The sequence below is a fragment of the Talpa europaea genome, assembly GCF_964194135.1.
Source record: "Talpa europaea genome assembly, chromosome: 4".
NCBI classification, from domain to species: domain Eukaryota; kingdom Metazoa; phylum Chordata; class Mammalia; order Eulipotyphla; family Talpidae; genus Talpa; species Talpa europaea.
The window spans coordinates 84,452,884-84,467,368 of record NC_140070.1 but is presented as its reverse complement, the minus strand read 5'-3'; the positions used below and the strand labels follow the sequence as shown (position 1 = coordinate 84,467,368).

Genomic DNA, 14,485 nt, shown 5'->3' with positions numbered 1-14,485 from the left:
TTCCAGACTAACAAATGAAGTTATAAAAATCTACACATATGTAGAATGTCAACTGCATTTATTTGGTGGTAATGCTTTAAAAAGATTTAGAACTATGAAAATCATTTTCTTTAAGCTATTTATGAGAAAACAATCCTTAAAGATCATTTTTAAACTTTATGGCCTTATTTTTCAGAGCTTTATATGCCACATGGTTATTCTCTGTCTAGCTGAATAACTGACTTTGCCATCTATACACCAAATGTCAAGTACAAAGAAGAAGAATAATAAAAAAACCGAGTTAGCAGTAATATATTAAATTAAAAAAAACAAATTGCAATTTATATCTGTCTTCAGGTAATTTTGATGTTAGAAAGTAAATAAATATCCTAGCATAAAATCCAAGGGCATAACCAAAAGTTAATAAAATAGCTGATGGCAGTAATCATCTGCTAAGGGTTAAAAGAAGGAACTTCTAAGACCAAGACCTTTATAATTAGGGGATATGAAACCTACTTTGTAAAGATACTCTTTAAAGAAATGATACTGTGTACTCTTGAAAGAAATGATACTGTTTCTGGCAGAATTTGCAAAATCTTTTGGATTGCTCAATCTCACATACAAAAGGAGAATATTCTACCTTTTGCAGAATTTTCCACAACATAAGCATTATGGTGTATTTTGAGTGGGTTTCATAGTATGTAATGATAACTGAGAGAAGAATTTTAATGCCATAAAAAAAAATTCTAGTCTTCAAAGAGAGAAGATACAGATAGAAAAACTTACTCTTAGAATGATCACATAGTGATTACTCATTATGTCCTAGGTGTTCACCAAAACATCCCAAAGAAATAAATTCTTACCCAGTAAAGTTTCAGGCAGCAAATGTTATCTTTTGCAAACCACTTTTAGCACCTCTGTTGTTACACACTTCTGAAATTTCTGGTGAATGAAGGTAGCCTGCATGATTTTATACACAAAACAGTACTAAGAGGAGAGATTAAAGAAATGATGGATTTTCCTTTATCCTTTCAATCAGACCAAGTTAAAATTATCAGGAATAGATGAAAGGGCTATTAAAATTAGCTCTCCATTTTCACATTCACAATAATTTTTAGATCAATGTCCTAATTAAGCCAATAGTAAATGTTCTATTAGAAAGAGACTAAATTTATATATTCCTGAGAAAATAAAATATTATAAGTGGAATTAATTGCACTGCTAGGAGTCTTTTAAGTCATTTTTTCAATCTGTATTTCTCCATTTCTGAGCCTGTCTTTTTCATCCTGCCTCTCTGTCACACACACATACACTCTCTCTCTCTCATCAAATAATACATAACAGAAGGCTATGGAGATGTTGCCACAATAATCCTCTCAAAACTAAACAAATTAAAGCCACATTAAGGACATGACTCATTATCTGCAGAAGGATATTTTTCCTAGCAAATAAAAAATTGCACAACCTAGAAACAGAAAGCTTACAAGGTTATCAAAAAATCTTATTGTCTAAATAATAATGGTAATTGAAAATCTGAAAATATTTTACTTGGGTGAAAGGAAGTTATTTCACATGACCTAAGAAAAGGAAATATTGAATACTAAACTGGTCAGTATTTAACAATTGTTTCCCAGAGGAAAGAGACACTGAGTCTGTTGGATTTTGTTTCACAGAAATCCAGAGCCCTACCATGCTGTAGGAACTTACATTGGCTCAAAGCTTTTTCAATAATGCTGCAATCTTCTGATTACTAATGTGGATTCTCAAATGCTGTAGAAGCAGACATAAATATATTTGGACCTGTAAAGAACAGGCTTTCATAAAACTAATACATGAGCATTCGGCTGGTTCTTCATTTCTTTTTGGATTTAATTAGAATGAATCAATCTTAGAGAGTTATCAACTCCTAGTGCACTCTAATCAATACAGAGCACCAGAATGGACTGTTGTGAGCCCAGGAACTGAAGTTACAGCATACCTATGCAATAGGCATAATCATAACAGAACTCTTAGTCCTAATAGTCATCATTTTTATTCATTTATTCTGTCAGTTACCTTAATTCATCCCATCGAAGTATTAATCTATTTTTTTTTTTTAGTGCTGAAGTGTTAAGCTATTCCTTTTTTAGAGGTCTTTAAAGAAAGAAAATCTCTACCTACTCTAGTCAAAACATTAGGTGTTATAAAAATTATGAAATTATGAAAGCTGTTACAAAATTATCTTTCTAAAATTTACAAACAATAGTTTTTCAAAAAAATATATGGAAACCGTCTTTCATAAAGATGAACTGTAATAAGCCATCATTTCCTCTCTGCTAATTGATTGCTTACCTAGAAATTCCTAGAGAATTAACTGAAAATATTTAAAATAAGAGAAGCGAGGTGGCTAACATACCTCAGTGTTTTTTCTACATATTAGTAGTAATCAATTAATATTGTATTTTAAAATAAACATTTTACTGTAGACATAAAAAATAAAATTTCTTGCCTTATTGCAATGCTAAGATATTTAATAGACTATTATACATTAGCAGCAAATACAGGAACCTACCTTAGTTTGTTCTTTAATGGAATAGCTAGTAATGTGTAACTGAAATACAATTATATCGGAGAGGTTTTAAGTAGATATCCAGTTGATGACTTTTCTTCCATTTACTTACACTGTAATTTGGGTTCTAAAATGTGAAATGAATTATTATAAATAATTTATCTGTATATTCTAAGTTACTGATAGGCTTTTCACTTTAATGTGGGATATAATTATCAATAACTATCTCTACATTCTTTAGATAAATCCTACCTACTAATACTTGTTCATAATATAGTACTATAATTCTTATTGCAATTTTGGTTTCAATTTGGTATTTCAAATGGAATTTTCATACCTGTTTATAAGTGTTCTAGGCCTAGAATTTTCTTAGTTTCCCCTTTTTTAATTAATAATCTCTGCTTATGATAATTGGGTTAGACTATATTTAGAGAATATAGAGTGAAAATTTTCACTTTTTATATTCTGGAGTAACTGATATATTATGGGAATTATCTGTTACTTGCATTGTAACTTAAATGCACCATTTTGAGGATAGACTTTGAGCATGTCTATTACTTTATCCTATTTTTCAGATCTTCTTTTCATTTAGTTTTGCAATTAAAAGAAAAGTTATCACTACATTTGTTTTACATTTACTTATAAAAAATACACCTACTTTTGTCCTATCATTACAAATATCTTTGTAAATAACATTTTTCTCCTTCTAGGCAAGCTCGTTCAATTTTTCAGTCTTTTAAAAAAACACTGGATTTTGAGTATTTTAAAATCAAATATACTTTTCTTGGCTTGATTTTACTTAACTTTTGACTTTATGTTTGTTTCTTTTTTTCTACTCTTTTCTGCACTGATTATATTACATAGGTTTAGATATTTGTGTATCTTCAGTAGTTTACAATTTAGGTCTCTTTGGTATATTAATATTTTCAATTTTCAAGTGAATGGATTTTAGGAATTTGATGGTGACTTTTTTAATTTTTTATTTCATTGCATGATTTTCAGAGAATGATTTAAAAGGTGATGGAATAATTTTATACTATCTGGCCCTTTCTTCTAATTATTCAATGTCTGCTAATCAAGGAGATGGCAGTTTCCTTAAAAAAATGTGGTCTATATTTTCCTCAAAAGCAAAACAAAAAAGCAAAATATCTCCATTGACTGGTATCCACAAAGGAAGATCTAAATCATTTAACACAGGGCTATCCGATGCAGTGCTGTTCACATATCACTGGAAACTGAACACTGAAACTGCTACTACAATGTAATAGCATGAAAAGAGATGGCTTTCAAACTCACACCGATTCTTCTGTGACTAGATCTAAGATAACCCCACTCTCTAGGGGAGATGGAGCTGTTGCATCACAACCGATCATCTCAGAGAGAAAAGCAGCTGGAATGATTAAAGAGTTCTATAATGAGATTGAATCCACAATGAGGCTATACAGAGACAGAAACTTCATTGAAGCTGAATAACACTAGCTTTCCTAGCTGCTGCTTTCTTGATGCTAGGTTGTTCTGTTCTGCTTTGTATTCTACATTTTGATATCCTGAAATAATAGAGTTGTGTTCTGCAGCTGATAATCAAAAGTTGCTCTCTTTTCTCACATTCATTGTTATACACGAGACTGAGTTTTTAATCTGGGGACAGAAAGGTTTATGAAGTTAGTTGCTAGGATGGTCTAAGCTAGTAGACAGGACTTTCTGAAATGTTTTCCCTATGTAGAATTTAACTATTGCAATGACAAAATTATAAAATATGCATAACTAAGAGAAAGTAGAAATAGATATTCTAAATACACAACTACTTTCTGACTGCACTTTTGGAGAAATATCATTTAGTATACCATGGCTATAATTTACTACAATCAACTCTTGATTATTCTCAGTAACCCAAAATAGGAGTCAACCCCAAATCATTTTGAAATGCTTTCATGAATTTCTTTCTTATATTCCTTTCAATTTGTATCCAGTTTCACATAAAATGAAAATTAAATGCATATTTTGAACAATAAATGTTGAGCAATAGTTAGAAGTAAACATGATAGATTATTGATTTGGAATTAAACATTCATAATAGATTTTCAGAAAACAGATAACACATAGAGAAAATTAACTTCTTGAAATAGTGGTTAAATTTATGGTTAGGGGAAATGACTAGGTTATTATAATGTGATCTCTAGAGAACACTGGTGCTAGGATGAGACCAATAGAATCCTAGTTTTTGTCAGTTTCTAACTGAAAAATTGGAAAGGTTATACTAGCTCAACCAATTAAGCTGGAATTTGAAGGGAGTTTAGCTCTGGCTTCTGTGTATTTTATTACACAATATAGCTTCCAACACCAAGTATTACAACACAGTTACATATCACTAAGAACTTTATATATTAACTATGTTAGATTTTATAGTCCCTTCTTATTAAAATAAAGACATTTACAGATGTAAAATATACTAAGATAGATGATATATATCATAACAATCCAGGATTCTAATTATAGTATATGAATCTCTGAAATGGAAAGTACTTAACAAAGGTTTAAATGGATGATATTTTGTTACTATTTCAGGGGATTTTGAGTTCTTATCAAATACTACTGGAGAGTTCAAGACAGGCATTCATTCACCTCTCCTTTTCACAATGTAAAAAATAAAACTTATTTTTTCCTTCACAAATTTAAATTATATCTAAGCTCATCTATGAAGGCCAATTAGAAAGAATTAGCCAAATTATATTCCTTTATTTGCACTTTTATTTCAATTTTTCTGTTATAGGGAGGATAGGAAGCATCTGCTGTGGATAAAAAGACTTTGAACAAAGATTTTAAGCTCTTTTTAGAACTTTGAACAAAGATTTCTAGTTCTGTTACAGTTTCAATGGGATCTTCTATATTTACTGATAAACTGAGTGACCTTACCACGTAAAGTACTGGACTGGAATTTGTAGAAACAGGGCTGTCTTTTCAGAGGCTCATGAGACAGATGACTTTAGCATGTGATAACATTAGGGAGCCACAGCACACTGAGATAAAAAATGAACATGAAAGCTCGTTCCCGCATCGCCATTTTGCAGCAGGGACCTTTCTTGCTGGAGACTGTGTGAACCAGCAGAAGGCTCACCAAGGAGACAGAGGTAAGCTGGGAGGCTTGCCCATGCTGGGCGCCTTCTAGCCTGCAGTTCCAGTCCAGAGGGGAGCAGCACCCACCGCTGGGGCAGACCGGGCGTGCAGGGGAGCTCGTTCCCACATCGCCATTTTGCAGCAGGGACCCTTCTTGCTGGAGACTGTGTGAACCCAGCAGAAGGCTCACCGAGGAGACAGAGGTAAGCTGGGAGGCTTGCCCATGCTGGGCGCCTTCTAGCCTGCAGTTCCAGCCCAGAGGGGAGCAGCACCCACCGCTGGGGCAGACCGGGCGTGCAGGGGAGCGCGTCGCCGGCACCTGCATTTTGCAGCAGGGACCCTTCTTGCTGGAGACTGTGTGAACCCAGCAGAAGGCTCACCGAGGAGACAGAGCAGGGACCTGTCTTTGCTGGAGACTTGTGAACCCAGCAGAAGTTCCCCAGAGGAGCCAGTGGTGAGCTGGGAAGGTCGCCCAAGATGCCGGCCAGTACCAGCAACACAGTGTCACAAGGAATACGGCAAATTAGAAAACAGGCAGTAGGGAGTAGAAAAACAACATGCAACCCAGCAACTCCTCAGCAAAATAGCACACCACAAAAAGAAAACCATCTACCAGATTGCAACGACAGTAACTTGGAAGAACTTCTGAGCCTTCCAGATAGAGAATTTAAAATTGCTGTGATTAAAAAACTGACAGAAGTCATAAAGGAAAACAATGATAAGGGGAAAATAATTAATGACCAGAAGAATGAAATTGAGTCCCTAAAGAGGGAAGTAAAAGAAATGCAGGAGATTAAAGAATTAATGGAGACGCTAAAGAACTCTGGGAAAAGCAGTGAAAGCAAAATAGATGAAATGGAAGAACGAATAAGTACTCTTGAAGACACAGAAATAAAAAGAACTAAAACAGAAAAGGAAGGAGAAGTACGAAGGAAAAAGACCGAAGAAAGACTTCGGGAACTATCTGACTCCATGAGGAAAGGAAATATAAGAGTTATAGGAATCCCAGAAGGAGAGGAGAGAGATGTAGGAACAGAGAAAATATTCATGGATATAATTGAAGAGAACTTCCCAAACGCTAAGAAGGATCTGAAAATTGATATACAAGAAGCAAGAAGAACACCAAACTTCCATGACGAAAGGAAAAATACAGCAAGACACATAATAGTAAAGCTCCCAAGAATCCAAGACAAGGAAAAAATAATGAAACTAACAAGAGGGAAGAAACAGATAACATTCAAAGGGAAACCAATCAGACTGACATCAGACTTCTCTGAAGAAACACTACGGGCAAGGAGAGAGTGGAGGGACATAGTCAACAGACTCCAAGAAAACAGATGCCAACCAAGAATACTCTATCCCGCAAAGCCCTCCTTCCTCTTTGAAGAAAGAATATGGACCTTCCCAGACAAACAGAAACTCCGGAATTTCATTGCGACTAAACCCCCACTACAAAAAAATACTACAAGGAGTCCTAAAGCCAGAACCTCAGAGGGACGAATAACAACAAAAGAAGGCCAAAGAAAGTTATTAAAAGAATAAATAAATAAAATCAAAGGAAAGACAAACACAATGGCAAATACAGATGCTAACATATCAATACTAACTCTAAATGTAAATGGACTAAACTCTCCAATAAAAAGACACAGAGTTGCAGGCTGGATTAAGAAACAAAACCCAACCTTTTGCTGTCTCCAGGAAACACATTTAGCTGCAAAAGATAAAAATAGACTCAAAGTTAAAGGATGGAAAACAATTCTACAAGCAAATGGACCAAAAAAGAAGGCAGGAACAGCTATACTTATATCAGATAAAACAGATTTCAAACTTAAAAAGATAAAAAGAGACCCCAGTGGTCATTACATTATGATCAAGGGGATAATACTTCAAGAAGAAATAACACTCATTAACATATATTCACCAAACGAAGGAGCACCAAAATATATCAGACAACTATTGGCATCTATGAAAACAGACATCAGAGAAAACAGACATCAGAGAAAACACATACGTAGTGGGAGACTTCAACACACCACTATCAACAATGGATAGATCAACAAGACAAAAAATAAGTAAAGACACTAAAGCTCTAAATAAGGATCTAGAGTGCTTAGGCTTAACAGACATATATAGAACACTAAACCCAAAAAAATCTGAGTAAACATTTTTCTCAAGCGCACACGGATCATTCTCTAGGATCGATCATATACTGGGGCACAAGACAAACATCAACAGATACACCAAGATTGAAATCATACCAACCATCTTTTCTGACCATGAAGGCATCAAACTAGAAATAAACCATAAAGAGAAGGCAAGGTATTCTCCTACCTCGTGGAGATTGAAACCCACACTACTGGAAGTCCACTGGACTAAGGAGGAGATAAAAGAAGAAATTAAAAAATTCTTTGAATTGAATGACAGGAGGACACCAATTTCCTAAATGTATGGGATGCAGCAAAAGCAGTAATAAGAGGAAAATATATAGCAATAGATGCTCACATCAAGAAACAAGAAAGAACTCAAAGAAACAACCTAATCTCGAAACTCAAAGATCTAGAAAAAGAACAACAAAAAAGCCCCAAAACCAGTAGAAGAAAAGAAATAATAAAAACCAAAGCAGAAATAAATGAAATCGAAACTAAAAAAACAATCCAAAAGATCAATGAAACCAAGAGCTGGTTCTTTGAAAAAATAAATAAAATAGATAAACCCCTTGCCAGGCTCACAAGGGCAAAAAGGGAGAAAGCACAAATAAATAGGATAATAAATGAAAGAGGAGAAATCACAACAGACACAGCAGAAATCAAAAGAATTATTAATAACTACTATGAACAGTTATATGGAAACAAGTTTAACAATCTAGAGGAGATGGACAAATTCCTACAACTCTACAATCACCCAAAGCTAGATAAAGAAGAAATAGAACACCTAAACAGACCAATTACAATTAGCGAAATTGAAATGGTAATCAAAAACCTCCCCAAAAACAAAAGCCCAGGACCTGATGGATTTACAAATGAATTCTACCAAACATTCAGAGACGAATTAGTGCCTATCCTTCACAAACTCTTCCAAAAAATTGAGAAGGAAGGTATAATACCTAACACGTTCTATGAAGCCAACATTACACTAATACCAAAACCAAACAAGGACAACACAAAAAAAGAAAACTATAGGCCAATCTCCCTAATGAACACTGATGCAAAAATCCTCAATAAAATTTTAGCTATCAGAATCCAACATTGTATCCATAAGGTAATTCACCACGACCAAGTAGGATTCATTCCAGGGACACAAGGATGGTTTAACCTCCAAAAATCAATCAACGTTATCCAACACATCAACAAAAAGAAATATAAAAACCATATGATAATATCAATAGATGCTGAGAAAGCTTTCGACAAAGTGCAACACCCATTCATGATAAAAGCCCTTGAAATTCTTGGGATACAAGGAACGTACCTCAACATCATAAAGGCCATATATGACAAGCCAACAGCCAGTATCATTCTCAATGGTGAAAAGCTGAAAGCAATTCCATTAAGATCTGGAACAAGACAAGGATGTCCACTTTCACCACTGCTTTTCAATATAATACTGGAAGTCCTAGCCAGAGCAATAAGACAAGAGAAAGACATCCAAGGAATCCAAATAGGAAAAGAAGAAGTCAAACTATCACTCTTTGCAGATGATATGATAATATACATAGAGAACCCCAAAAACTCCACAGAAAAACTAATTAAACTCATCAATCAGTTCAGTAAAGTGGCAGGATACAAAATCAACACGCAAAAGTCAGTAGCCTTCCTATATACAAACAATAAATCTGAAGAAGAAGAAATCAAAAAAACCATCCCTTTTATTATTGAAACAAAAAAAATCAAATATATGGGAATAAATCTAACAAAAGAGGTAAAGGACCTATACAAAGAAAACTATAAAACACTGTTAAAAGAAATAGAAGAAGACACAAAGAAATGGAAAGACATCCCCTGCTCATGGATAGGGAGAATAAACATTATTAAAATGGCCATCCTACCAAAAGCAATATACAGATTCAATGCTATTCCAATCAAAATTTCAATGTCATTCTTCAAAGAAATAGAACAATTATTGATGAAATTCATATGGAATCACAAAAAAACCCGAATAGCCAAAGCTCTCCTGAAAAAAAAAAGAAGGGAATGGAGGCATCACACTCCCAGACTTCAAACTCTACTACAAAGCCATAATCATCAAAACTGCATGGTATTGGAACAAGAACAGACATACAGACCAATGGAATCGAATAGAAAATCCAGAAATAAACCCACAGATTTATGGTCAACTAATCTTTGACAAAGGAGCAAAGACTATGCATTGGAGCAAAGAAAGTTTGTTCAATAAATGGTGCTGGGAAAACTGGGTCGCTACATGCAAAAGAATGAAGCTTGACCACTACCTCACACCATATACAAAAATCAACTCAAAATGGATTAAAGAAGTAGACATAAGACCTGAAACCATAAAATACATAGAAGGAAATACAGGCGAAATACTACGTGATTTGCATATCAAAGACATCTTTACAGACACATCACCCAAAGCAGTGATAGTGAAGGCAAAGATAAACAGCTGGGACTACATCAAATTAAAGAGCTTCTGCACAGCAAAAGAGACAATAACAAAAACAAAGAGAAAACCCACCAACTGGGAGAAAATTTTTGCACACAACACTAATGATAAAGGACTGATCACAAAAATCTGCAAAGAGCTGATGAGACTCAACAACAACAAAGAAAATAATCCAGTCAAAAAATGGACAGAGGAACTAAAAAGAAACTTCTCTGAAGAGGAAATGTGAATGGCCAACAGGCATATGAAAAAATGTTCAACATCACTTGCAATCTGGGAAATGCAAATCAAAACTACCATGAGATACCATCTTACACCAGTGAGAATGGCACATATTAAAAAAAATAGCAACAACAAATGTTGGCGAGGGTGTGGAGAAAAAGGAACTCTTCTGCACTGTTGGTGGGAGTGCAAACTGGTCCAACCACTATGGAGAGCTGTGTGGAGATTTCTGGACCTACTAAACATAGAGCTTCCACAGGATCCAGCAATTCCACTCCTAGGTATTTACCCAAAGACACAGAAACATCAATTCCAAAGAACACCTGCACCCCTATGTTTATAGCAGCACTGTTTACAATAGCTAAGCTTTGGAAACAGCCCAAATGCCCAAAAATAGATGACTGGATCAAGAAGATGTGGTACATATATACCATGGAATATTACTCAGCATTCAAAAAAGATAAACACATGCAATTTGCAGCAACATGGATGACGCTGGAAGGGATCATGCTCAGTGAAATAAGCCAAAAAGAAAAAGAAAAATACCGGATGGTCTCACTCATAGCAGGGATCTAGAAAACTTAAATAAGGGACCAGGAAAATGAATAACTATAAGAAAGTGAAAATCAAAATCAACAAAAACTATGAACCAGAGACACTTTTTGGGGGGTGGGGGCGGGAGGGGAGGGATTGGGGTCAGAATGGGGGGATTGCAATTGTATGGGGAATATAAAAATAAAATTTATTAATTAAAAAAATAAAAAAATAAAGTTATCAATTAAAAAAAATGAACATGAAGACCTTGGTTCCATCTACCTCATGATATTATTGCGATAATCAAGTAAGTATGTATATGAAAGTGATTTTTTTTTAAACTGGAGCATATTCAAATGCAAGAGAAAACAATCAAATTAAACAGATGTCTATGTAGTTGATGGAAACATCTATAACTAAGAGTTAGATATAATATTTTAATAATGAACTCTATTTTAGGTTAGTGAATGGAAGTTACCTTAAATATTTAGTAAACTAAAAACCTAGATCCTCTTAATTCCATGAAAAAAGTTAATAGAATAAATCATACAAATATATAGGAGCCTAGTACCCTTTGTGATCCAATGTGACCTGAGATATATATGTGAGAATAACACCAACCTCTAGATATTTCTTTAGAGGGCAGTTTAGAGTTAGTTACTTGGCCTTTAGGTCAGTTACTAGCACTTAAGAGCATGACTCATTGACAAGTTGTTAATAAATATGTTCTTGATACAATGGCATGTTCTGAGAGATTTAAAATTGTTTAGTGATTTGTCATAATCCTTGTATACAATATGTTTTAGAAGCTAAGAGAAATGAACTTTTGTCAACTATCTCCATCTATTTGCCATGGTGTAGACTGACAGTAATGAAAAACTTCCACTACTCTGCTAAACAAAAATTGAACTAGGTCTTCAGAGACATTATATGATGGTCTTTCTAGACAAAAAAATTACTAAGAATACTCATATAAAGATATGATGCATATCCGCTACATAGGAAGAAAACTACAGAGGAGAGTTGATAGAAGTGGTTGTACTACCTTTATATATTGAACATAACTACATAGATATGACAAATGTTTCATCTGTCCACCTGCTGTGATACCCATGAAATCACAAGAATCAAGGGGCATATGGAAATAATGATTGCACTGATTACCTTCTTTAAATGTCCTTGTGTGAAATAGAAGAATCAAACATAGGTTCTGGGAGCAATCTGCCTTTGCCAACTGAAACTTAGCCAAAAATAATTAATTTATATTGCATTCAACCATGAAGGACTATGAATACTTCCTTACCTGAAACTTTACATTTTCTCATAATGGACTTATGATTTTTCTATTACTAAAGGTTTAAGGAGGAACTAAATTAATCCCAGTATTCTTCCTTTTCAATCATTTTATGAAAACTTTATTTCTAAAAATATTTAAGCAATCAGCTTTCAATTAATTTATACACACACACACATTAATATGAACTGGTCTTTTGCCAACATATAGAGATTGAGATTGAGACAAAATTTCAATAAAAAACTAAATAAACTCGAATACTATAAAAACTTGCCAAGAACATTATAACCATTCAGGAATTTTTAAAAAAATATTAGAATCCTTATAATATTTTTTTTCTAAAATTCCATTGGTGCACTCAAGTATATGAATGGACAGCTACTTTTTTTTTCCACTAAAAAAATCAAATCAGTATGGTTTCTGCAAGGTCACAGCAAATGCATGATATTAAAACACAGCCAAATTCTGTAGCAACATAAATGTTTTTATGAGCAGCAGGTGTATTCTTTGAAAGACTGTAAAGCTATTAACAGCTCAGTAAGGAGTACATAATAATAGGCTGTTAACTCAGCCTCTCTTACAAGAGTACTGAGGAAGGACATTTTGAAACCATTAAGACAAATGCAATTTTTAAAAGTATCCAATATGAAAGCTTTATGAAGAGAGGTTCATTTAAATTTTATCTCATTAAAATAATGAATTTATTCTTCTTGACTTAAATTGCTCATGCAAAAGAATTATTTAATTATCCTGAATAAATATCAAGTCATAATTCTGACACCAAATATGTCCTAGTCGTGCTATTACTTGAAAGTGAGTTCAGTTATATTTTGCAAGTTCCAGGATGTTGGATTTATTCCAACAAAAATCCACAATATCTATCATAGGTACCTCTCATTGAAGAGTTTAATGAGTTTGTTTTAATGAATGTGAGAGTGAATAAAAAATTAATGAATGATTTCTAAGATATTTCATATATTACTTTTTGTTTGTTTTGCTTTTTTTTTTGAAAGATTTATTGATTGATTGATTGATTGATACATACATGCATATAAGCACTGGGTACAGTCAGAAGCGCGGGAGGGTGAGAGAATTCACCAGAGCCAGAGCGGGGAGCAGAGCAGGCAGAAGGACCGAAGTACACTGCTAAGGGGAGCAGCGGGCAGCAAGAGAGGTCTGCGCGCCATGTGGTACCCTCCTCCGGTGGCCGGGGAGCAGCCGGGGATCGAACTGGCACTGCAGAGGCTGCAGGCAGCTTCGCAATCCAGCGCTCAACTGCTGCGCCACCGGGCAGGCCCTGTTTTGCTTTTTTAAAAAGATTTTATTTATTCATACAAGAACCGGGGTACAGGCCAGGTGCACAGGAGGGTGAGAGGATTCACCAGAAACAGAGCAGGAAACAGAACAGGCAGATTGACCGAAATGCACTGCTGAGAGGAGCAGCGGGAGAGACAGGAGAGGTCTGCCATGCCATGTGGGATTCTCACCGGCCAGCCGTTGGGGCGGGATTAAACCTGCACTGCAGAGGCTACTGACAGCTTCACAGTGCAGCGCTCAACTGCCTGTGTCACTAGGGAGGCCCACATATATTGTTGATTTAAGTAGTTCTTCTTGGAAAGTGATTTAACTCCCACTGATTCACTATTAAAATACTTTTTATAAGCTTATTGAAACATACCTTTTTTTGTCGTAATTGTCACACACTTGTGTCATTTAAAAGTTCTTTAAATTTAAAACTGAGGTTGTTGACTATTTACAATTGACAAAATCTGGAAATAAACTAAATGCTCCAGAATAGATGAATGGATCAAGAAGCTGTGTGTGTGTGTGTGTACATACATACATATAATGGAATACTAGTCAACTATCAAAAAAGATAAACTCATGCCACTTGTGGCAACATGGATGGAATTGAAAGGGATTATCCTAAGTGATGTAAGTCAAAAGGAGAAAGATAATTACCAGATGGTTTCACTGAGTAAGAATATAGAGAAACCAAACAATGGATCAGACAAACTTTAAAATCAATGCTAAAAGCTGAACATAGATCTGAGGCCTCCAGGAGAAGAGAAGAGAACAGAGGGGGGAGGAGAGGACAAAGGATTATGGTGGAGGACTATGGGGTCTTTGGTGGTGGGGACACTATGGTGACAAACCTGAGGGGAGATATCCTATTA

General features: G+C 34.8%; 1 protein-coding gene across 4 annotated transcripts in view; it reads right to left on the bottom strand.

The window, feature by feature from the left end:
- The window catches only part of EPHA6 (EPH receptor A6), a gene marked incomplete at both ends in the record, with an annotated part of 657,283 nt that overhangs the window by 231,211 nt on the left and 411,587 nt on the right, over positions 1-14,485 (bottom strand). The window lies entirely within an intron of this gene.